Source organism: Dendropsophus ebraccatus, chromosome 5 (genome assembly GCF_027789765.1).
Source record: "Dendropsophus ebraccatus isolate aDenEbr1 chromosome 5, aDenEbr1.pat, whole genome shotgun sequence".
Taxonomy (NCBI): Eukaryota; Metazoa; Chordata; class Amphibia; order Anura; family Hylidae; genus Dendropsophus; species Dendropsophus ebraccatus.
The window spans coordinates 27,356,922-27,381,158 of record NC_091458.1 but is presented as its reverse complement, the minus strand read 5'-3'; the positions used below and the strand labels follow the sequence as shown (position 1 = coordinate 27,381,158).

The 24,237-nt window shown below is 42.9% G+C and overlaps 1 protein-coding gene across 8 annotated transcripts in view; it reads right to left on the bottom strand.

Annotated features, from left to right (window-relative positions):
• Positions 1-24,237, bottom strand: part of TENM4 (teneurin transmembrane protein 4) — an 890,102-nt gene that overhangs the window by 423,473 nt on the left and 442,392 nt on the right. Inside the window, exon 1 of one of the 8 annotated variants that reach the window (XM_069969731.1) lies at positions 10,628-10,698. The exons of the other annotated variants lie outside the window; for them this stretch is intronic. The gene's annotated coding sequence lies outside the window, so the exon portion shown is untranslated. Of the gene's footprint in view, positions 1-10,627; positions 10,699-24,237 lie in introns of those variants that run through there. 8 annotated transcript variants of the gene reach the window in all.

Sequence of the window (24,237 nt, the reverse complement as noted above, 5' to 3'; positions counted from 1 at the left end):
GGAAGTAGTCACTTGGTGGGAGGAAGTGTAGGGTCAGTTTTCCTCTGATTCTTGTGGGAGGGGAAACACACAAAGTAGGCATCCCTGCTGTTTTAAGCCAGGGCCTGGCTCCGTCAGGACCCCTGTGTGGTACAGTCCAGCTGTGTATGGAGCGTGTATGGAGCAATCAGAGAAACTCCACTTCTTCAGTCTATCTACTACTCTAACCATGCAGTGCTAGATACCCCAAGGAGGACAAGTCCGGGAAAAATCACCCAACGCCAATACAGTTTCTAAAACAGGACAGTATCCTAAGCTACAAGAGGAACAATGAAGGACGTGCGTTGGGGTGGTGGCGTCCTGGACAGCGAGCACACTCTTTGCCATCGGTAATATTATTGGAGTTCAAATATGGGGGGGGGGGGGGAGGTCTTTTATGATATGAGGTTTACCTTTATCTGGATTGTTATGCACTAAGCACTTTAGACCCGGTCACAGTGTTCTTTTGTATAAACTGCTTCTTATTGTTATGTGACATCAGAATCTCTCTCCAGGATTGCCACCTTGTTTTTATAGTGTGTAATTTGTTCTTTTTGTTTTGTTTATTTTAATCATGTTCAATAAAATTTGATGTTACATTATTCAATTTTTGTTTTTCGGTTTAGTGTAAGTGATACACTATGGACAAACATATTAAATGTATGTATACTAATGCTCGAAGCCTCACTAATAAAGCTGAGGAATTAGAACTCATAATGGTTGAAGAGAAATATGATATAGTGGGGATAAGCGAGACATGGCTGGATGAGAGTTATGACTGGGCTGTTAATATCCAGGGTTATAGTCTATTCAGAAATTACCGTAAAAATAAGAAAGGGGGAGGGGTCTGTCTATATGTTAGATCATGCCTTAAGCCCATTCTGCGGGAGGATATATGTGATGATAATGTGGAATCTCTTTGGGTAGAAATAAGGGGAGGGACGAAGAATAATAAAATTCTTATAGGAGTAAGTTATAAACCTCCAAGTATAGTGGAAGAGTCAGAAAATCTTCTTATAAGACAAATAGATGTGGCAGCGAAGCAGGGGGAAGTCATTATTATGGGGGACTTTAACTACCCAAATATCAACTGGAAAGCAGAAACCTGCAGCTCCAGGAAGGGAAGCATGTTTTTGGAAATAGTAAAAGATAATTGCCTTTCCCAACTAGTACAGGAACCAACAAGAGGGGGGGCCCTTCTGGACCTGATCTTAACCAATAGGCCCGACAGAATATCAAAAATAGAGGAGGGGGGGTCACCTAGGTAATAGTGACCATAACATAGTAAGATTTCAATAATCCTTCAATAAAATGATTAGTAGAGGGGCTACAAAAACATTAAATTTCAGGAAGGCTAATTTCCAAAAACTAAGAGAGGACCTTGGAAAGATAGACTGGGACAATGCCTTCAGAAATAAAAGTACACAAGAGAAATGGGACATATTTAAGAGCATCCTGTGTAAATCGTGTGAATGGCACATACCATATGGGAATAAAAGTAGTAGAAATAAGAGAAATCCAATGTGGTTAACTTCAGCTGTAAGGGGTGCAAGAGATATCCAATGTGGTTAACTTCAGCTGTAAGGGGTGCAATAAATGATAAGAAACAAGCATTCGGACAACTAAAACAAGAAGGTAGTGGGGAAGCATTGAGCAACTATAGACAGAAGAATAAAATGTGTAAAAAGCAAATAAAAGAAGCAAAAATAGCAACAGAAAGAAAGATTGCCACAGAAAGTAAAACGAATCCCAAAATGTTCTTCACTTATATAAACAACAAAAGACTTAAAACCGAAAATGAGAGAGTAATATATTGGTGCAGCTCACAATTATCGCTGTATAGGTCGAGGTTAAACTAAAAATGCCCTTACCTAGAAATGAGCGAGTGGGGAAAACAGAAGTACATAAAGTTCTTTAGTCCTCAAAACCACAACAGTCCTATCTTACCAGTTGGAATGATTACATGTGCAGGTCGTAGTCATATACTGATCTGGCCAAGATTTGAACAATAATAAATTAATTTAATTTAATATAATCATAAAGAGCGCATGATATAGATATTCATCAAAGAAAAAATATAAAAACGCATTCATAGAATTATCATCAAAATGGGGATTAACACATGGGACATTAAATGGATGCACATATGAATTAAACTTCAATACACAAATATATGTCAGGAATAAATAAATAAATAAATAAATAAAAAATAAAATAAAAGGACTAGCATCATCGCCACTGACGAAGAGGTTAAATATTGAGAACCTTGAAACGCGTATGGCAATTATACAGACTAATGCTATATCAGATTAGTTATTGTGATTTTAAACCGAACATTATTTTTTCTTATTCTTTTTACATTTTTTGATTTTTTTTTTTTTTTTTTTGGGACCTACTCTTGACTTATTGTCCCTCTGGGGGGACCCCCGATTGTGTTACACCATCTAGACACTTGCCACTTGTAATACCACGACCACCTCTATCACCCTGTCCCGGACGGAGTCATCTGTGACGAGATCGAGGCTGCATTATCGCATGCGAAGGTATCCTCAGAAACACGAGGACGCGCCGCAGGATCGCTACACTAGCCGCTAACATCATCCGGCCGCTGCGATCTGATAGCAGAGAGGGAAGAAGCGATACCACCAGCCGCCTCGGGACGGGTGAGAGGCGTTACAAACGCCACAAGTTTGTGTCTGATACCACTGTCTGTGTAAAATATCATTAATGATCTAACAAAGCGGATCACACTTTGAGGACTCAGGAGGACTATTAGTCTAAAAGGTGTCTGGGTATCACGTATCTAGAAAGACCACCAGTCCGAGTCTTGATATGTACCTGGAAGGACTACAAGTCCAAGGTCAGCCTCTAAACTGAATTGCAACTAGAGTGGAACTAGTGGCTTACAATCAAAGGCATTAGTAATACTATCTTGCAACCGGCCGGCACCCAGCGGTATCGCTCATTTTAAAAGAGACTTTTTTTTTATTTTTCTACTTTTCCACTTTTTATTTTATTTTTTATTTATTTATTTATTTATTCCTGACATATATTTGTGTATTGAAGTTTAATTCATATGTGCATCCATTTAATGTCCCATGTGTTAATCCCCATTTTGATGATAATTCTATGAATGCGTTTTTATATTTTTTCTTTGATGAATATCTATATCATGCGCTCTTTATGATTATATTAAATTAAATTAATTTATTATTGTTCAAATCTTGGCCAGATCAGTATATGACTACGACCTGCACATGTAATCATTCCAACTGGTAAGATAGGACTGTTTTTGAGGACTGGTTTTGAGGACTAAAGAACTTTATGTACTTAAAACTGAAAATGTTGGTCCCCTCAAAAATAATCTGGGTGTAATGGTGGAGGGGGAAGAGGAAAAGGCCAATCTACTAAATACATTCTTCTCTACTGTATTCACAGAGGAGAATCCCATAACAGACGACATGACTAGGGATAAAATAAATCCTCCCATAAATCTCACCTGCCTAACACAACAAGAAGTGGGGAGACGCCTTAAAAACATTAAAATCCATAAGTCACCGGGCCCAGAAGGTATCCATCCCAGAGTTTTGCAAGAATTAAATACTGTGTTAGACAGACCATTATTCCTAATATTTAAAGATTCTATTACAACAGGGATTGTTCCACAGGACTGGCGCATAGCTAATGTGGTACCAATATTCACGAAGGGGTCAAAGAGTGACCCTGGAAACTACAGGCCCGTAAGTCTAACATCTATAGTAGGTAAAGTATTTGAGGGGACTGTAAGAGATGCTATACTAGAGTATCTTAATGAAAATAATCTTACGACGCAGCATCAGCATGGATTTATGAGGGATCGATCCTGTCAGACTAATCTGATCGGCTTCTATAAAGAGGTAAGTTATAGACTGGACCTGGCGGAGGCTGTGGATGTTGTGTATCTGGACTTTTCAAAGGCATTTGATACTGTGCCGCATGAAAGGTTGGTCTACAAAATGAGGATGCTGGAACTCGGGGAAAATGTATGCAAATGGGTAAGTAACTGGTTGTGTGATAGAAAACAGAGGGTGGTCATTGATGGAACATATTCAGATTGGGTTTTAGTTACTAGTGGGGTACCACAGGGGTCAGTGTTGGGTCCACTTCTTTTTAATATTTTTATTAATGATCTTGTTGAGGGGCTACAGAGCAGAATCTCCATTTTTGCAGATGATACTAAACTGGGTAAAGTAATCAGTACAGAGGAGGATAATATCATATTACAGAGGGATTTGGAGAAGCTAGAGGCTTGGGCGGGGAAATGGCAAATGAAGTTTAATGTGGATAAATGTAAGGTTATGCACTTGGGCCATAGAAATAATAAATACAGTTATGTGCTAAATAATAAAACACTGGGTAAAACTACTTCCGAAAAGGACCTGGGGGTATTGGTGGACAGTAAACTCAACTTTAGTGATCAGTGCCAGGCAGAAGCTGCCAAGGCTAATAAAATAATGGGATGCATCAAAAGAGGTATAGATGCTAAAGATGAGAACATAGTTTTGCCTCTTTATAAATCACTAGTCAGACCACATATGGAATACTGTGTACAGTTTTGGGCACCGGTATATAAGAAGGACACAGCTGAACTAGAGCGGGTGCAGAGGAGGGCAACAAAGGTCATTAAGGGAATGGGTGGGTTACAGTACCAGGACAGGTTATCACGCTTGGGGTTATTTACGCTAGAAAAAAAGACGTCTTAGGGGTGATCTGATCACAATGTACAAATATGTGAATGGACAGTACAGAGATCTTTGTAGTGGTCTTTTTACTCCTAGGTCTGTAACAATGACAAGGGGGCATCCTCTACGTCTAGAGGAAAGAAGATTTTATCATCAGCATCGACGCGGGTTCTTTACTGTACGAGCGGTAAGACTGTGGAACTCTCTGCCACATGATGTTGTCATGGCCGATTCATTAAATAAGTTCAAGGGAGGCCTGGATGCTTTTCTTGAACAATATAATATTACAAGTTATGGGCATTAGATTTCCGGTGATACGTTGATCCAGGGATTGTTCTGGTTGCCATTGGAGTCGGGGGGGGGGGGGGGGGGGGAGTTTTCTCCCTGTGGTGGGGTGGTTGTCGTCTGCCTCTTGGGGTTTTTTGCCTTCCCTGGATCAACACAGTAGGGTTTCCCTAGGTTGAACCTGATGGACTCTTGTCTTCTTTCAACCTTGTTTACTATGTTACTATGATATTGAGGTAGCGTCACGGCTCGGACAGTCACCCATTTTTATGCTAGAGGTTTACATGTGACAATGGGGTTTTTTTATGCGTTTTTGGCTAATACAAGAGGAACTAACCTACATTGAGCAAAGTTACCATAACGAAGGTCTACGTACTCTATCTCGCAGCGCAGGTGACACCGGATAATTTCAGACACTTAGCTACACCTAGGTAACCACGACCGGGGCTTGTGTCACCCTAGAAGTTCCGGCAGAGCACATGACTACCTTGGGTTGGGGCTCCCTTGACAAACTCCTCTTCTCTTCACTGTCCAACACTAAGCTACACCAGTACCGTTACATCTACCTCGGTTGCATCAGCACTTCTAAGTATCTCCCAGCACAGATCCAGTGAACACAAGCCTGTATCTACATAAGTCCTTTGCTGCCAAAGTGTTTTGTATTTTGAGAGACTATTCAGTAAAGTCATTATATTTGTTCTACTGGGACTCATCATTGCACCAGCACCTATACACACCTGCTACACACCTTGGGTCACTTTCCCCTTTCAGTTGGTGGCAGTACCGATAGTCCGGGTGGGTCATTTGTCCACTCAGGACTACCATGACAGGAGCCAAAGGGACCTATCACAGCCCGGCAGGTTACCGACAATTGGGGAACAGTACAAACTGGCCGTACATAAAGCAGGTACGAACACCACACCTGTGTGCTGGACTAGCACTGGCGTCATGACAATACCATCACTGGCTGAGTACTGCAATAGAACACCACATCTGCAATAAACTTTCATTGATCATCAACTCTTTCTTCACCACAACCTGTTCTTACCTTAAACTCCCTTCTCCGCTGGCAGGGTCCTCTATCCCTATATACCTGTCTGCTATTTACGCTATTCATATAACATGTTTTAATTAGCTAATGTTTTGTTTATCACCCCCCCCCCCCCTAATCACTTGTACAGCGCTCTGCAACTATTTACCATAATAATAATAATAATAATAATGATAATAATAATAATAATAATGATATTGTCAGTGACGCTCATCTCGGCCCATACTGTACTTTACATTGTCTGCACTTTCAGCTTTCTGCGGCTGCTATTCAATGAATAGTGGCCGCACAAAACTGACATGTCAGTTTTTGTGTGGCTGCAAGGAATCCCAGCTGGAGTGTATACACTCAGGCCGGGATTCCATTGCAATCAATGCAATGTATATATTCATTTAATAACGGTGTTACAATCTGCAACCATGGCCGTTAATAAATAAAAAAATATGCTTTACCTAATCCTCTAACACTACAGACTTTTCATTAATATATTCCTTCTGTAGACATTTTTTTCCCCATTTAGTAGTAAAAAAAAAAGGTGGAGTCCTGATAAATTTTATAGTGATCCATCTGCCACCCGGCTTTCCCAGGATAATGACCGGCTTCCCTGTGTTATAGTACAATATATTCTCTATTCTTGTTCCACTTCTCTCCTGCAGGATAATAAATGGAAGATTTATGGTGCAGCCGGACCTCTTGGAGCCGTCTCTAAGGGAGAATGAAATGAAATGAGGGATGTCGGGTGTCTAGGCAGCGGTGACGACATTTGCCCGCTGTGTTGAGTGTCTGCGCCACCTCTGCTTATTAATACAGGAATGCCCGGGAAGGTGACAATCCACATTTTTAATAGACGGTGACAAGTGTTGGGGAGGGGGAGAGCAAAACAAATTTACTTCTGACATATAGGAGAGGATGAAGGGCGACAGAGAACTGAACGGTCAGGCAACATTCACAAAATAGCCATCGAACAGTTAATAAAAATTGCTGTCTTTTTTATTTAAGTATTAAAGGAGAAGTCCGGCGAAAGTTTTTATTAACCCTTTAAGGACATGGCCCATTTTCGTTTTTACGTTTTCGGTTTTTCCTCCTTGTGTTTAAAAGGTCATAGCACTTGCATTTTTCCACCTAGAAACCCCCATGACCCCTTATTTTTTGCGTCACTAATTGTACTTTGCAATTACAGGCTGAATTTTTGCATAAAGTACACTGCAAAACCAGAAAAAAATTCGAAGTGTGGTGAAATTGAAAAAAAAAACGCATTTCTTTTATTTGGGGGAAATGTGTTTTTACGCCATTCACCCTGGGGTAAAACTGACTTGTTATGCATGTTCCTCAAGTCGTTACGATTAAAACGATATATAACATGTATAACTTATATTGTATCTGATGGCCTGTAAAAAATTCAAACCGTTGTTAACCAATATACGTTCCTTAAAATCGCTCCATTCCCAGGCTTATAGCGCTTTTATCCTTTGGTCTATGGGGCTGTGCGAGGTGTCATTTTTTGCGCCATGATTTGATCTTTCTATCGGTACCTTGATTGCCCATATACGTCTTTTTGATCGCTTTTTATTACATTTTTTCTGGATTTGATGCGACCAAAAATGCGCAATTTTGCACTTTGGGATTTTTTTGCGCTGACGCCGTTTACCGTACGAGATCAGGAATGTGATTAATTAATAGTTCGGGCGATTACGCACGCGGCGATAGCAAACATGTTTATTTATTTATTTATTTGTTTACTTTTATTTAAAACCTGGGAAAAGGGGGGTGATTCAGACTTTTATTAGGGGAGGGGGCTTTTTACTATTAACAACACTTTTTTTTTTTTTTTTACACATATACTAGAAGCCCCCCTGGGGGACTTCTAGTATATACACTGTGATCTCTCATTGAGATCTCTGCAGCATAGATATGCTGCAGAGATCCATGAGATCGGCACTCGTTTGCTTTCGGCTGCTGCAGCCGGAAACAAACGAGTGCCGAGCCGAGGACGGCGCCATCTTGGACGCGTCCCCGGCCGGCATCAGTAACGGAGATCGCTCCTCCGGGACAAGGTCCCGGAGGAGCGATCTCCCCCACTAGACACCAGGGAAACGTTGCCTCCGGTAATCGGAGGCAGCTGTCAACTTTGACAGCTGCCTCCGATTAGCTAATTAGCGGGCACGGCGATCGGACCGTGCCCGCTAATAGCGGCGGTCCCGGGCTACACGCGGCACCCGGGATCGCGGCACTTCAAAGCGGGGCCGCAGCGCGGCCCCGCTTTGAAGTGCAAGTGAGGACATAGGACGTACCGGTACGTCCTATGTCCTTAAGAGGTTAAAGTATTTTATTGTCCCCCAAAAGTTATACAAATCACTAATATACACTTATTATAGAAAATGCTTATAAAGTGCTTTTCCCTGCACTTACTACTGCATTAAGGCTTCATTTCCTGAGTAACATAGTGATGTCTTTTTTCTGGATAACATGGTGATGTCACTTCCTGGATAACATGGTGATGTCACTTCCTGGATAACATGGTGATGTCATTTCCTGGATAACATGGTGATGTCACTTCCTGGATAACATGGTGATGTCACGACCCGACTCCCAGAGCTGTGCGGGCTGTGGCTGCTGGAGAGGATGATGGCAGAGGGATGCTCAGTGTCCCTCCAGTGCCCTGTGTCCCTCAGTGTCCCTCTGCCATCGTCCTCTCCAGCAGCCATAGCCCGCACAGCTCTGGGAGTCGGGTCGTGACATCACCATGTTATCCAGGAAGTGACATCGCCATGTTATCCAGGAAGTGACATCACCATTTTATCCAGGAAGTGAAGCCTTGATGCAGTAGTAAGTGCAGGGAAAAAAGCACTTTATAAGCATTTCCCGTAATAAGTGTATATTGTTTATTTGTATACCTTTTGGGGGGCAATATAATACTTTAATAGAGATTTTCTCTGAACTTCACCTTTAATTCCATGTCAAAAGTACCAAGGGATTGCAACTTTTGCTGAACTTAATGAATTCACCATCTGTCTCCAAGTGCACTATGCGGGTATTTCACCTCTCTTTGTGGGCACAGTATGACCCTGTGGGTATTATCTGGCTATGTGTAGACCATGCATGAACTGTATTGCATTGTACTTTGCCATAATGGAGTCGTCTCATACATCTTGTGTCTATGCTTTTGCAACAAAATACAAACATTGTCCTCACGCTCTACCCCCAGTAGGCTTCATCTCAGTTCCCTACAAATATGGATCTGCAACGTAAAAAGAATCTTGGAGATGATGACAAGGCCTGGCCATAAGCCCTATCAGGTCAGATATATAGAGTGGAAACCTTCTTGGTGTGCATATATATTTTAACTTCAACTTATAATTCCCCCAGGCTTTCATTTAAAGGGGTTGTCCTTTTGAAATAAAAACTCTGTTAAGTATATGGGCAATGTACTCCACTAACTTGGCTCTGTAAGAACCATCTGATCACTTAGTACATGAGTGCTGTATATGGCAGTGTCTAGGCACTGTATGACACTGTTATGTATTATATTTATAAATATATAAAAATATTATTAAATATTTCACTTCTCAAATCTGTATAATTTCATTTAAAAAACTTTTGCACAATTATTTTTCCAGAAGATTTTTTTTCTTTGGTGGGACACCACAGACCCGGATCCTGTTTCACAGGGGAGAAAGAAAGTCGCTTTTACACTTAGTATTCTTTGTACTTTTTAACTTTTTTCCCCCCTTCTTTTTACTGTTTGACTCTCCCATTACTGGCTGCACATATTCATCATAGTCACATAGGAAAGGCCTGTGTGCAGAGATGGGCGGACACAAGGATCACAGGCCGATTCATCAAAGGCAAGGCAATGAAGCAATGCCGCAAGTTAGCTCATCAGCATTCTGGGAGAGGACTGCGCTGTTCACAGATCAGCAAGATCAGAGGTGAAACACATGACATCCAAGCTATAGATAAGATAATATAGATCAACTATGCCGACAATTATTACTTCCTGCTGCAGATGTGACATACTTCCAAAGGAGGCAGCCCACACAGCTTCTATAGAGCTCATGGACTAGGTTTAGACTCAGTCATGTGTTACTCTTATCGGCCAAGTCTTCCTTATAACCTACAGACAGTAGAAGGAGGGCAGATGGGAAAGAGTAACAAATGGCTTTAGGGGCAGACTACACAGAGATTATGTGTAGTCTGTTACCATGGAGACACATGGATGCATGTCGGCTGATCGTTGTCTTCTATTAAACAAGACGATTATTGGCTGTAATGAACAATATCGGCCAAATACCGATGATCGCTTTATGTAATAGGACCTTTAGGACCATATCAGGACGGGTGTCAACTGAAGGTGCGGCAAAGAGCTCCTTCAAGGCCGGTCATGTTCATAAGTCATGAAGCGGTGTATAATATGAATCAGCCAAAGGTGCCGGGAAATTTACAGCCCCGACATAGTTAGTCACCAACTCAGTAACCAAAGTGAGCAACAGGAGAAGTCCACTAAAACCTTATTATTCTTTATCAGGTTTATGCGCTAATAGTAAATAATTACCATTTCTCCTTAGAAAATATTTTTTTTTCTTCTTTGCGACTGAAGAAAACACCTGCAAAAATAGATCTCCTGCCGGGTGTTTGGACATATTGCTCAAAAACTGACTCATGTTTCAGCCTTAGCAAAACATCATTTATTTTTAACCTGATGCTGCGTGATCGGCAGGGGTGGATGAAGCCGAGCACTGCAGTAATTCATTCACTCAACTAATGTAAGCAAAATCAAACGCGGCTGCGGCTCACATTTACGGGAAGTTTTCTGAGAAACACATAAAGCATTTCAGTGAGTACTTTAATCTCCAGACTGCCTGATATAATAAGAAAGTGACAGAAAAAGACAAAAAAAACTCTGAATCTCTGATGTTATTTATATAGTAATACTAAAGGTAGTCATCTGTTTCCTAGAGAGGCTAGTACTTAAAGAGCCACTGGAGTTACTGAAGAGGATTTCTGACTAAAAGCAGTGTTTACAGAGTCTGTATGCCAGACTACTATACCGCATTATTACTGCTGTAATACTGCACCTATGTAAAATACTATAACTACTATAATACTGCTCCTATATACAAGAATATAACTACTATAATACTACTCCTATACACAAGAATATAACTACTATAATACTGCTCCTATGTACAAGAATATAACTACTATAATGCTGCATCAGCTAATACTGCATCAGCGCGCGCCCACATCAGAGCTTCCCATAGCCCACAGTGAAGCGAGCGTTCGGAGCCGTGTGAACTGACATGTCAGTTTTTTCCAGCGCCGCACAGGATCCCGGCCAGAGAGTATACGTTGTGTGTACGCTCTGGCCGGGACCATTAAAAAAGAAAGCTATGTCCCACCCCGCAAAACTGCGGCCGTAGTTCTGAGGCGAGAACTACGGCCGTAGTTTTACGTAGTGTGAACATAGTCTAATACTGCTCCTATATACAAGAATATAACTACTATAATGCTGCCCCCTATATACAAAAATATAACTACTATAATACTGCCCCTATATACAAGAATATAACTACTGTAATACTGCTCCTATATACAAGAATATAACTACTATAATACTGCTCCTATACAGGAATATAACTACTATAATACTGCTCCTATGTACAAGAATAAAACTACTATAATACTGCCCCCATGTACAAGAATATAACTACTATAATACTGCTCCTATATACAGGAATATAACTATTATAATACTGCTCCTATATTCAAGAATATAACTACTATAATACTGCTCCTATATACAAGAATATAACTACTATAACACTGCCTCCTATATACAAGAATATAACTACTATAATACTGCTCCTATATACAAGAATATAACTACTATAATACTGCTCCCTATATACAAGAATATAACTACTATAATGTAAGCACGGTAGGCATAGTAGACGGCATTATCTGGCAGACAGAGTGACCACTAATATGCAGTGAATATGGATTGTTGAAATGCTGGACTATGGTGTTCAAAGTCCGCCAGGGTGCCCCGATGAAAAGGAGATTACAATGCACAATATGAAAGAAAACGATCAAGGCATTCACCGGTTGCGACTTCTGAAGCGGCTTTATTTAGCTTGACATCACAGGGAGAGGTGGATGGTGGGGGTGCGGGAGCGACTCAGCCTTGATCGCAACCGGTGAGTGCCTTGATCGTTTTCTTTCATATTGTGCATAACTACTATAATACTGCTGCTATATAATAGATTATAACTACTATAATACTGCTCCCATATACAAGACTATAACTACTATAATATTGCTCCTATATACAAGAATATTACTACTGTAATACTGCCTCCTATATACACGAATATAACTAGTATAATACTGCTCCTATATACAAGAAGATAACTACTATAATACTGCTATATACAAGAATATAAATACTATAATACTGCTCCCTTTATAGATGAATATAACTATTATAATATACGACATGGAGAGAGAGGAGCGGCTACACATCCAACCTATGGTTGATACTGATGCCAACAGGCTATTTTTAAAAACCAACGCCAGGATGTTGGTATATAATTTGATCAAACCATATTGCCCCGTGTACCACGTGCAGGTCCCCTGGTTCACACGGGTCCATGGTTTTGGTGGGGCATTTTGGGTTTGGTCCTGTGACATTAGGGTTGCAGGGCCATTCCATGGCCTACCTTCCCTGCATGTGCACGCTTTGCGGGGTTAGCGGTCGCTGACCGACACAGTGTGGAGTTAGCGTAGGGACTCATGTGAACCAGGGGACCTGCATGTGGTACACGGGGCAATATGGTTTGATCAAATTATATACCAACATCCTGGCGTTGGTTTTTAAAAATAGCCTAGTGGCATTAGTATCAGCCAGTGTGATGTGCAGTAGCTACCTTCTCTCCATGTCGTATAACTATTATAATACTGCCCCTATATACAAGAATATAGCTACTATAATACTGCTCCCTATGTACAAGAATATAACTACTATAATACTCCTCCCTATATACAAGAATATAACTACTATAATACTGCCCCCTATATACAGGAATATAACTACTATAATGTTACCTCCTATGTACAAGAATATGAGTACTATAATACTGCTCCCTATATACAAGAATATAATACTATAATACTGCTCCTATATACAAGAATATGAGTACTATAATACTGCCCGTATATACAAGAATATAATACTATAATACTGCTCCCAATGTATAGAATATAACTACTATAATACTGCTCCTAATGTACAAGACTATATATACTAGAATATTGCTTCTATATACAAGAATATAGCTACTATAATACTGCTCCCTATATACAAAAATATAACTACTATAATACTGCCTCCTACCTGTGAGGAGGTGTGTTTGTAGCTCTCCTGCATTGCTCTCATGCCTGGAGAAAGCCCAGGGCGGGGCCACCCTGGGTGGGGAAGCTCCCCAAGCGAGGCCCAGGCTCCAAGGCCTACACTGGGAGACAACTCCCAGCATTCTACAGTGGATGAAAATCCCAGAGTGTCCAGTAAGCAAAGCAGCAATGTGAATGTAAGCAGCAAAAGTACAGTAAAGAAAGATTTGAAGATGGAAGTCAGTAAGACAACCAAAGAAACAGCAGCAGCAGCAGCAGCAGGAAGCCCAAAGCCAAGCCAGCAAGGTGAACTCATGGTGAGACAAGCAGCAGGTGCACAGCCCCCCACTCCTGCACCCAGACAGAAGAGGACATCTCTGGAGAGACAGACCCTGCAGGAGAACATCAGGCAGCAGGTGATGGTCTCCAGGATGGTGGGTCATGGCAAGACCAGATCTGCAGCGAAGCTGGAACCAGGTGATTGCAAACAGCCTGAGAGACCACAGAGGCCTACACCAGAGGAGAAGCCAGAGAGACCAGCAGAGAAGGAGCCAGAGAGAGCACCTGAGCTGCAGATGGCGGAGGAGATCCCAGGTCTGGTAAGGAGAATGGGGGAGCTAAAACACCATAAACAAATGCTGCAGTTACAAATAGACTGTATTTACAACCTTAAAACTGTCAACCCTGAGAGTAACACCCTGTATGATGCTAAGCTGCACTCACTGAGCGTTGAGCTGGCTGAGGTGGTGAGGGAGATGGACTGTGTCCTGGAGAGGATGGGGCCTCTGGCTGAGACTTACCATAACCAGGAACGCTTTGCTGCCCAAGCTCAGACTGTATCATCCCAGTCCAGACCCTCAGACGCTGCGTCTATGTCTCAGCGAGGGCCACGTGTCATCCTGCAGGCCCCAAGCTTTGTGTTCCAGGAGGGCAAGAAACACCAGCAGGGACAACAGCCAAAAACATCTCCGGCTGTCCCTGAGCAACAAACTATCCCTCAGACTGCACATGCACTACAAGTCCCAGCCAACACTGCACGGCAGCAGGACAGTTTAGAGTCATTGGTGTGTGAGACTATGGATAGTAATGGTGATCATGCTGTGTCTGACCCTCAGGCAGCAGCACATGGACTACAAGTTCCAGGAGTAACAGCAAAGGCACTACAAGTCCCAGCCAACACTGCACAGCAGCAGGATAATGGGGAGTCATCTGTGTGTAAGACTGTGGACAGTGATGGAGGTCATGGTTTACCTTTCCCTCAAACAGCAGCACGTGGACTACAATTCCCAGTAATAACAGCATTGGCACCACAAGTCCCAGCCAGCAGTGACAGTGGACAGTCGTCTGGGTGTCATACTGTGGACAGTAGTGGTGGTCATGGTGTACCTCAGGGGTCAGGGGTTGGAGGGGATACGCAGTCTGTGTGGGACATGGAACCATCTGATGATGCCATGGTTGATGGGGTGGTGGAGATAGGAAATAATGTTGCATGTGATTTCCCCCCATTACCCCCACAGGTTTTGGCTGCCCCTTCTAGTACAGATCCTCACCCTAAACCCCCTGAGAGTGCCCCCCGTCAGGAACCTCCCAGAAATGCCTGGAGTCGGGGTGCTCCATCATTCACCCCCAGTGCCCATTATACCGGCCAGGCGTTTAAGAGGAGGAACGTGGTGAGGTTTAAGCATAAGGGCAACAAAGAAGACCTCCCAGCCAGGAGACTAGTCATCCGGGAGCTCCTGTGCCACCAGATGGAGTTCTTGCCAGCCGACATCCTGGCCGTAATAAACCTTCCAGACAGACAGGGCTATGACGTTAGCTTTAAGCTCATGTCCAGTCTGGATCGGTTTTGGGCGCAGTTTCCCAGGTTTAGGGACACAGACAGCTGGAATAAGTTCATTCTCATTCCCATTTCTAAGCCTGATACCGCTACTGTAAATATCATCTTCTGGAATGAGTCTGTTCCCCCCCAGGATATAGTGGTATGGCTCAGGCGACACTGTGACCTCATGTCTGACCTTACCAAAGCCCGTGATGATGATGGTATCTGGACAGGTGGGTGGAGGGCACTGGTAAAGCTGCGCCAGCACAATAACATCACGCTGCATCTCCCCAATTCCTTCTTCATTGGGAGAGAGAAGGGGGTCTGTTTCTATCCTGGGCAGCCAAGGAAATGCTTTAAGTGCGGTAAACTGGGTCATGTGGCGAGTGTGTGCACGGTGCTGAGGTGCAACCTGTGTGGGGAGGTCGGCCATGTCAGTTCCATCTGCAAGAACATCCGCTGTAACCTATGTGGTAGGATTGGCCACCCGCACAGGGAATGCCCAGATGCCTGGCACAATATATGTGGAGATCTCCCTGACCAGGACTTGCTGGCAGCCACAGACGTCTTAGAGGAGGAGGCTCTAATATCAGGGACAATACTGACCAGACAGGAGGTCCAGCAGGGGTCCGACAATTTAACACCAGGTCCATCATCAGAGGGGGTGCAAGCACACACAGCAGGGGTACAGAGATGCACAGAGGGGGTGCAAGCACACACAGAGGGGGTACAGAGACACACGGAGGGGGTGCAAGCACACACAGCAGGGGTACAGAGATGCACAGAGGGGGTGCAGGGACACACACAGGCCACCTCAGACCAGCAGCAGCCACAAGTAGTCTCCTCTATGTCACCGTCTGTTTTTGAGGAAATAAAGAGTAACAAGAGGAAGAAAAAAGACCCGTCCTCCCGCAAACCTGAGGAGAGTCCCAGCGCAGGCCAGAGGGCAAAGAAACAGGTCTCTAGTGGTGATGGAGTCATGGTCTTATCTAATAGATATGATGTCCTCTCGGAATCAGATGGTGACTATGAGAAAGAGCTAGAAAGGATTGATAAAGAGTGTGAAGAAGACACAGGGCTCCCCCGCACAAAAAAGAAAACCCCCACTATAGAGACTCCGACACAGTCAGATATGGAGGCTGGGGGTAGAGACAGCGACTCTGACATGTGATGATGGCAGTCACGTATATGGTATTCCTCTATTGTCTTCTTATGGCTGGGTTCTCATTAAACATCATCTCCAGTAATGCCAACAGCATAAAAGTAAGAAGGACGAGACATGCGGTATACGACCATCTGAGACACCTGAATGCTAATGTCATCTTCTTACAGGAGACACGTCTGACGTCATCTGGACTGTTGTCTGAGGCCCAGAGAGATTGGACGTCTGGTCCGTCCTTTTGGTCACTGGCTGTAGAGCCTTATGCGGGAGTAGCCATATTGTTTACTACAACTGACGTGACTGTACATAGGATGACTGAGGTTGTTATGGGGAGGTGTCTGGTCCTTGAGGTCACTGTCCATAGCAGACGGCTCAGGCTTATTAACATCTATGGCCCACAGACAGTGACTGAAAGGATCCATGTCCTTAATGAGGTGAAGCCATACCTCTTTACCTCTATTCCCGTTGTACTAGCTGGAGACTTTAACGTTGCCCGGTCATCAGGTGACAGGTCCTCCGGCAGAGCTGTGGTCAGGGACTCTACAGTCCTTAATAACATCATTTTGCAGGCTGGTCTGAGTGACGTCTTTACACAGGGTGGAAGGAGGCCGAAATTCACATACTGCTGTGGTGACAGGAGGAGTAGAATAGATCTGGCGTTTGTGAATCCGACAGAAACTGTTAGCGGGATGAGTGAGAAAGCCGTCCCATACTCCGACCACCTGGCCTTGTGTTTCTGCCTGGGAGTTGCCAAACGTCCAGATCTTGGTAGGGGGTTATGGAAACTTAATTCCAGCCTCCTGGATGATGTTTATGTCCAGAATTGTATTCACTCCTCCAGAACCAACTTGAGAGAGTGGATTTTTATGACAGTATGGCTGACTGGTGGGAGGATGTCAAGGAGGAGATCCGCTCCCTCTTGAGGAAACTGTCTATTAAAAGAGGGAAGAGTAAGTATGGCCAGTATCTAAGACTGCGTAAAGAATTGGAGTCACTCTATTCGGCGGGAGGGGATGACCAACAAAGGATTGACCGGCTGAAATCTGAGATGAGCCAGTATCAGTACAGTAGGTATACCTCCCTGGTGGTTGAACGGGATTATGGGTCCTTAGGGTCTCCTGATCCCTTCGAGAGTTGCCGGGAGCGCGTGGCAAAGAAATCTGTCAGCGGTCTCACTGACTCCCAGGGTGTTTTGCAGGAATCGCGGGAGGGTATCCTGGGGGTCGTGAGATCTTACTATACTTACTTGTTTCATAGGAAGGCTTTGGATAAGGAAAAAGTGACCCAATTCTTGGAGGCAACTCCAGTGCCTGATACTAATAATTTGGACTTTTCTCCTTTGACAGCAGAATTATCGGTGGAGGAGGTCAAAGAGGCCATTGATAAGTTACATCTGAAGAAGGCGCCAGGTCCAGATGGTATCACAGCTGAATTCTATAAGAAATTTAGAGACCTCTTGGCTCCAATCCTCGTGGATGTATATAGGAATTGTCTAGAAAATCACCTGATGCCTCCATCCATGAGGGTCTCATCGCTAATTCTGCTGTCTAAAGGTAAAGACCCTAGCGACATCAAGAACTGGAGGCCAATTGCCCTCTTGAATGTCGACAGGAAAATTCTGGCAAAAATTCTGTTTTCTAGATTAGTTTGTTTGTCCCCGGCACTGTTGGCAGGCTGTCAGTATGGCACGGTACAAGGGCGGAACATCTCTGGAGCGGTGCTCTCCATCAGGGAGATGTTTGAGAGATGTAAGGCCCTTGGGTGTGGGAGATATGTTGTTGGTCTTGACCAGGCTAAAGCCTTTGACAGAGTTGATCATGCGTATCTATGGGCCACTTTATCAAAGTACGGTATTCCGGGACAATTCATAGATTGGCTGAGAACTTTGTACTGTGAGGCCGAGAGCTTTCCTCTGATCAATGGTTGGCAGGGTGGCACGTTCAGGGTTGAGGCAGGGGTGCGACAAGGTTGCCCACTGAGTCCACTGCTGTATGTGTTTGCTATCGATCCGTTCCTGAGATCGCTGCAGCGGTGTGGTTTTCAGGGGGTACCGGTCCCTCATTGCCTGCCCCTGGATGTTGTTGCCTATGCGGATGATGTGACTGTAGTGATATCTGAGCCTCGTGAGGTGGAGATGTTGTCTGCAGCCATCAGAAGCTACTCGGAGGCCTCAGGGTCTCTGGTCAACCTTGAGAAGAGTCAAGCTTTCTGGACATTGAGTACAGACCCAGATTTTGATCTGCCGCAGTTTGCCAAGGCCTCCACCCTTATTAAGATCCTTGGGGTTAAATTTGGGAGGGACGATAATTCCAGGTTAAATTGGGAAGAGAAGTTGGATGCCGGAAATGTAAAGGTTCAGCGATGGAAGAACTGGAGGCTGACCTATAGAGAGCGGATCTCAATGTTGAAGACTTACCTGGTCCCCGTCTTCTTGTACGTCTCTGTCGTCTTTCCTTTGCCAGAATCTTTCTCGGCTAGGCTCTTTAGCCTGTTCTTCCAGCTCTTATGGGGGAACAGGTTGAACCCAGTAAAAAGAGGGATAACTTACCTGCAGAGGAAAGAGGGTGGGCTAGATATGTTAAATCCAAGGGTGTTTTTTGACTCCATGTTTCTTAAAGTTAATTTTGGTTGCCTGGACTCAAACAACAGTCCTCTGTGGGTGAATAGTATCAGGGACTGGATATTGCCTTTTGCAGAACCTTGGATGCGAGGCGGCAGTCTCAAGAGGGGGAGATTGACTCCTGGACACCTTCCCCAGTATCTGGAGTATGGAATACAATGTCTCAAGAAATGGGGTATAGATAAGTGTTTCATTGAGAGTAAAACCAGGAAAGATCTATACTCCAGAGTGTGTAAGACCTTCTACAGTGTACAGCCTGTACTTAGAGACTGTCCAACTACCATCTTGCAGGACAGTCTGCGGCTTCTCAATGGTCCGCGGCTCCCCCCTAAGTTCTGGGATATCTCCTGGCTGTCATTACAGGGGAAGCTTTTTGTTAGGGGAAATCTAAAGTTCCTCAGTGTGTCAGATCGCATGTGTCCCTTAGGTTGTCAGCAGGAGGAGACTATGGATCATTTCATCTCAGAGTGCTGGGGTGGACGGAAAATCTGGTGTGACATATCAGCCAAGCTAAAGATCCCAACATTACAGTCCCTGAAATACCCGGAAATCATCTATGGGGTCACATCTAATGGGAATAACATCAACCTGGGGACCCTGTATCTGATCATCTCTGTGACAAAATATTACCACTGGCACACAAGAACACGAGTCTCCATACATAGTGAGACATTCAATCACAGCAAAGCCATATCCCTCATTATGTCAGAGCTCAGGTGGATCCAGGCACTAGAGGTCAGGAAAAAGGGGGAGAACATCAGATTATGGAGGAACGTCCATCTGGACTGATGTATTGTATTGTATTGTATATTGTCATGGAGGCTATTATTTATTTATTTACTTCTATTTCTTTTCCCCTTTAGTTAAAATGGACTTAAGTTACAATTAGTATAAATTTATTTTCCTTTGCAAAAGTATAAGTTATACTGTAAGATCATTTATTTATTTATTCTGATGGAAAAGTATTTCTGTATTTATGTTTGTTTTATACCAATAAAAATTGCCTCCTATGTACAAGAATATAACTACTATAATACTGCCTGCTATATACAAAAATATAACTACTATAATACTGCTCCCTATGTACAAGAATATAACTACTCTGAGACTGCTCCTATATACAAGAATATAACTACTATAATACTGCCCCCAATGTACAAGAATATAACTACTATAATACTGCTCCCAATATACAAGAATATAACTACTATAATACTGATCCCTATATACAAGAATATAACTACTATAATACTGGCGCCTATATACAAGAATATAACTACTATAATATGAACTAGAGAGAATGGAACCGCTGCACATCCCATCTATGGCTGATACTAATGCCGCTAGGCCTATATTAAAAATCAACACCAGAGTGTTTGTATATGAATTGATCAAGCCATATTGCCCCGTGTACCACCGCGCAGGTCATAATAACTACTATAGGTCATTATAACTACTATAATATGTTCGTAGACCGGAAGAAGCGCGTAACCGTGAGAAACAATTGTAGTCTACCACCTTTAGGACGTGTTTGCTCCACACCCCCCTCCCTGCATGCTATGAAGTTACCTCTATTAAACTTATCTGAAGACGCAACAGGTCGGTGAGTGCCCGCTTCTGTTTTTCTCTTGCATGCACACTACGTTTTCTTGTTAAGCGGTGCACCACTGTTTTAGTCTCAGTGAGGTTATACAGCCGGTTGGTTTCACCTTGGACCCAGGTGTCAGAGATTGCATGAGTGGTGCAGTCCGCACCTTCCAATATAGATAACTACTATATAATTGCCCCCTATATACAAGAATAGAACTACTATAATACTGCTCCCTATGTACATGAATATAACTATAATACTATATAATACTATAATACTGCCCCATGGTATACAACATATAATAATTTCAAATAGTCATAAAAATGTATATATTACTTGGAGACAACTATTTTACAATGTGCAGGTTATGCTGAGTGTTTTCTTTTTCTTTAAGGCAATTTAATCTCTTTACTTGTTTTCTGCTGTAAGATTTGATCTCTGCGCTAAGAAGATTGTCCTAAACTCTGGGGAATAAGATGACCAGAAGTCGTAAACATTATGGTCTTAGTCAGTTCCTGCCTATCTTCAAGGTATATCACTAAATCGATAGCAGATAGGGTGCGCAGGCAACTGTTAAAGCGTAATGCTCCATCCATAAAGTGAGTCGTTAAAAAACAATTATTAGAGCAACAATTAACTTTTAATGATGTTTGATATTTGGTTTTATTGCATAATGCAAAGGTAATAAATATAGGAGGTATAAACGACCGCAGCAAGTATGTTCCCCCCCCCACCCCTTCCCTCCTCCTCCGAATATAGGATCAAACTGATGGATGTAATCAAAGACTAGACAGGGCTATAAAAGTGTAAGAGACTGGGAGATATCAAATAAAGTGGAGATGTTCAATGAATGAAATTGAGATGTCAGGATCACGTACGCTGTTTCTGTGGTGCCCTATGACATTGGCAAAGATGTCGGCTAGGCTATGCAGAACCTGGTGACACCTTGGAGAACCACAGCCCATGCAGCCAGCAGGATACAAGACAGATATAGCATCAGAGAACCCTACTGTGTTGATCCAGAGAAAGGCAAAAACCCTAATAAAGCAGATGCCAATTGTCCTATAACGGAGAAAATTCCTTCCTGTCTCCAAATATGGAGAATAAATCCCTTGATCAACGTCCTATTACATGATCAATGTCCTATCACATGACATATTGTAGTAAACAGAGAGCCCTGACCTCGGTCCCCTAGAAAACCAGTGAAATTTATTAAACTGCATGGTTCCCCAATTATTTGCATTCTGGGAAGTGTCACCTGTACATCAGACCACGTGGTAATTTTATGAAGGAGAAATAAATTACCCCCTGCAGTATGGGACCTTAGTTTGTTAAAGGATAAATCCGGGCACTGACTTTTTTTTCCCAAAAGAGTCGGGGAGGAGATGGGTGGGTAAATAGTGATGAGCGAACATGGCGCAAATTGTTTGTGTGGTCGACGATCACGAACAATTTGTTTGATGATCGGAATGGTTATAATGATAACTTTCGAGCATATTTGAACTTGTGAATGTGAGCTTTGTGCCTGATAGTCTGTACGCATGTGCGTAACTCTAGACCAAAACATATGTAACCTGTACGCAATCTGTACGCAAATGAATGCAAACGCATAAGCAACTGTGTAATTTACGCTTTGCACCTGATAATCCATACACATGTGCGTGGACGAAACATACGCTTCTACTCTATGTTTGATATTTGCTCGTGAATGTTTGGTGAACACCAACACAAACCAATTACGATCATTTTTTTAATATCGGGATGTTCGCTTATCACTATGGGTGAACAAAACAATGTGCACTTACCCCCTAAGCTCCAGCATTTAAGTCCACTGTTCTCCACTCCAGTTCACAGTCCCGGACTGCTTCTAGGTGTAAGTGGGACCTGGGGCGTGACGTATCAGGCCCACTTAGCTAGTCAGCAGCATAGGTGGGACAACGCTACTGCTGCTGACTGGCTGAAAGGTTTGGAACGTCACATTTCAAGTCACTCTCTAGACCAGGAAGTGGCTGGGGACCGGAGTGGAGGACAGCAGACTCCAGCGCTGGAGCCGGAGAGGTTTTGTTCACCCACCCCCTCCCTGGCAGTTTTGAAAAAGAAGTATATGCTGAGACTTCTCATGTAGGGTATGTGCACAGTACGTAGTTTGGGAAGAAATTTCAAGTGGATTTCGCGAGGCAAGTGGAGTCCGCACCAATAAAATTGACATGTCATATTATTATTGAGTCTATATTATTGAGTCTATGGGACAAGCAGAACGTCAAGCGGAATCCGTCGCGCGAACTCCACTTGAAATTTCCGCCTAAATTCCATAGTGTGCACACACCCTTAATGTTTGTTAATAAGTTTGTAGACTATTTTTAGTTAGCAGCAGAAGAGTTATAAATGCAGCTCTAGAGTATAAAACGGGCTATAACTCTTATAATGTATTCATATTCCACATAACAGGGATAGAAATTTCCAGTTTTGCCACAATGCAGCCATTTTGTACCAATATTTGTTAGAGGGAAAACTTAGGGGTAGGGCCAAAGATCAAAAAAAGGTTGTCACAGCCCCACACCTGTTACAGGCCGCACCCAAGCGGTATACACTCTATAAGGTTCTAATCTATGCCAGCAGAAGTAGAATTAAAGAGTCTATGCAATCCTTATAGAGTCCTTTAAGAATAGGTCAAAGGAGTGTTTTTTTTTTTGTTGTTTTTTTAATACTCAGCCAGTCTAGTTGCATTTACCTATAATAGAGTATTTATTGGCGAACATTTGGTAGTCAACAGGATACAGACCTCAAAAGATAAAGACCAGATCACGATGTCCTAATCCTAATAATAAATGACAGGGTTCCGACCCACGCATTACACGCACCGAGCCGTTCTGAATGTTCTGGAGTTATTTACAGTATAAGGCAAATCTTGCGTCCTAGGGAGCACATTCACAGATGATGAGCAGCCATTGTCACAATATATTTTTGCTCGTACTATAAAAAGGAGTCATGCTGAGAGACATTTTCTCTTTTATATCTGAGACTACTAACAAGCATCTGTAACGTAAGGTGCCTCAACTTTGCCAAACAATTTAATGTAAAAAGTTTTCACGTTCTGCTTTCACTGTAATGATACAATTGGATGGCAAAAAAAAGTTTAAAAAGAGTTTATTTTCGCTGTATAAAGAATATTGCAACGTAAGTCAACGCAACTGGTGCCAGTGGATTTTTTGTTCACTGACTCATGACACAACACTTCTTTAACTTCAACCATTTTTAGGATATCATTCACTTGACTTGACAAGAGATGGTTGGAAATTATAATTTCTTGGATTGTGTAGCTTTGGGGAATCTCTTGTGAAGGTTGAGATTCAAGGGTCCTTGACATCCAGGTTGAGGTTGTGGGGTAACCTGAAAAAATTCAGCCAACTTCACCCATATCTACAGTAATGGTAATTGTAGTTGGTTTGTCACTGACTGGTTGACAATTATATTAAACAGGTATATAAGGTTGAATTCAGGGTTGGGATTTGGGGGTCTTTGTCATGCAGATGTAGAGATGGAGTGCACTTTCTGGATTGCACTGGGTATGGCAGATGGTC